General features: G+C 40.7%; 1 pseudogene; it reads left to right on the top strand.

Moving 5' to 3' along the window:
* The first annotated feature begins 762 nt into the window (after nucleotides 1-762).
* On the top strand, nucleotides 763-1,656 carry LOC124989408 (vomeronasal type-1 receptor 3-like; annotated as a pseudogene).
* The last annotated feature ends 782 nt before the right edge of the window (nucleotides 1,657-2,438 follow it).

The following is a 2,438-nucleotide window of genomic DNA, read 5'->3' as shown; positions in this document are numbered from 1 at the left end:
AGCTTCTTTATCCCTGTGTACAGGGTGTGGATTCATCAAGAGCTCTGCGGTAGGTCCTGAAGACAGAAAGACAGAAGTGCTGTCGGTCATCCAGGAAAACTCAGACTACCTCAGCCTCCATTTGCCCTGCTCTATGATTCTGTCAGCTCCTCAGTTTTCACGTAAGTTTGGACACCAGTTTCTCCAGACACCATTTTAGCTCCTGCATTACATTGGTGTGACCTGAAATGCACAGCATTGCCTGTTTGGAAGTGTCCCTTCTGCTGCCATAGTGAACTCTGCATGTGCAAGTCAGCTTCACTACATGCCTCTTGTTGCAGGTTCAATGAACAACAACTGTTGTTTCAAATCAGTTTCTCTTGTGAGGACTCCTGCTGATTTTTCAGTCTGTTACTGTAGTTTGAGGTTTCACACTTTTAACTCAGCCCAGTACTATGCAGCAGGGGAGCAGTAAATTTTTCTTGAGTTTTTTGAAAGAATAGGGCATAGGATGGACGTGCTCACTGGTCTAACCTGTTAGGTGTGTGTCCAGATGGGGCATTACATGCCCACCTAACCACTGAAAGAGAACCTCAAAAAGGAGCATTCCTTGTTTCTTCTAGGGACCTACTTTGCTGCATCTCCTGGTTATTTGATTTTCTCAGAGAAAAGACTGGTTCCTGGAAGCCTTTGCCTGATCATCTCTAACTGCTGGTATTCTATCTGCAAGGTTATACAGCTTGATTTTCTATTGAAGATTTAAAAATTCAACTGAAGTAAGCAATGTTTTTGAATCTTACCAAGGGAACAATCTTCATGTTTGCAACAGGACTTGGCACAGTGAGGAACATCTTTGTCCTTGTGAACTATATGTGCTTGTTTAGAAGCACTACGAAATATGTGCAGCTTATTCTCATCCATTTAACTTTTACAAATATCATAACATTTCTTACAAAAGGAATGATAAGGACAATATCCAGTTTTGTGTTAAGAAACCTCATGGATGATGTAGGTTGTAAGAATTTGATTTACCTCAATAGGGTGGCACGGGGCCTGTCCATCAGCACCACCAGTCTTCTCACAGTGGTCCAGGCCATCACCATCAATCCCAGAGCCTCCCCGTGGAGGAGGCTGCAGCCCAGGTCTGCATGGCACATCTTTCCCTTGTTGCTCTTCTTCTGGATTCTCAATTCCTTGATAAGCATGAACTTAACATTTTACATCAAACATATCAACAGCCTGAACACATCAAATATCAGTAAAAACAATGACTACTGTTATTTTCAACCAGACAACTGGATAATCACATGGATTTTTCTTGCTCTCATGATACAATGAGATGCTGTGCTCCAGGGTGTCATGGGCTGGGCCAGTGGCCACATGGTGTTCCTCCTCCACAAGCACCACCAGCATGTCCTCTACTTGAAGACCTCCAAACTCCTCTACAGAACTCTCCCTGAGATGAAGGCTGCTCAAAGTGTTCTCCTACTGATGCTCTGTTTTCTCTTCTTCTATTGGGCAGATTGTTTTACTTCTTTGTATTTAACTTTCTCATTAGGGACAGATTCCATTGCAAATGGCCTTCACAAATTTCTCACCATTGGTTATGCAATTGTGAGCCCATTTTTGCAGATTCACAGAGATGGACACTTCACTACTTGTTGGTTTGCTCAGTGAGAGAGAAAGATATGGAGAAAATACCTATTTCATTGATCCTTTAAGTAATTTTTAAAGAATTCTAAATTCTGTTATACCGTGTTTTAAACAGAATTAAGGCAAAGTAGCTTTGATATACTGGATTTAATTTCAATAAAAATTCTGGTGTCCTGATGCCTAGAGCTGACTCCAAAGTCACAGAAACATGTAGTGATTCAGAAATCTCTGCTGTAAGGTGCCCCTCAGCTGGTGACTGTGATTCTGCTCTTTGTATGACCTGCCTTTCACCAGCACTGCTACAGTAAGGAGCAGAATAACCATTAGATATTTTTTTCTAAATTGATAGTGCTGGCCTTTGATTCAGGAATTCCATTTCTAGGACCCAATACAACAATATACTTGCTTTTTGAGAATTACAGTGGGAAAAACCTACATTCCACTGTTGATTACTTCAGAAACACAACTTACATACTAGCCAAAGGAGTACCTTTCTGTTATTTGAAAATACATATGAGTGTTCTTTCATAGAAAGGGATTATGTAATTTACAAAAGAATGGTGAACTCATACAACAAGGGCTAATCCTGTCTCGAAGCATCTAAGAATTTTTTCACAAACCTACATAATAAAAAATACACCATCAAAATGAACTCAAAAGAAATGTGATTGCTACAGCATGTGTTGTACCTGATACCTGTGTGGGTTAGTACTGATCTAAAAATATAAGAGCTCTATATACTGGAGTTCTGCAGACACCAGACACCATGATACAGTTCTAAGGCCAAACACGTCTGTGGGTCTGGC

The sequence above is a fragment of the Sciurus carolinensis genome, chromosome 7, assembly GCF_902686445.1.
Source record: "Sciurus carolinensis chromosome 7, mSciCar1.2, whole genome shotgun sequence".
NCBI classification, from domain to species: domain Eukaryota; kingdom Metazoa; phylum Chordata; class Mammalia; order Rodentia; family Sciuridae; genus Sciurus; species Sciurus carolinensis.
Note: the sequence above shows the minus strand (reverse complement) of the source record. Positions and strands in the feature narration are given on the sequence as shown.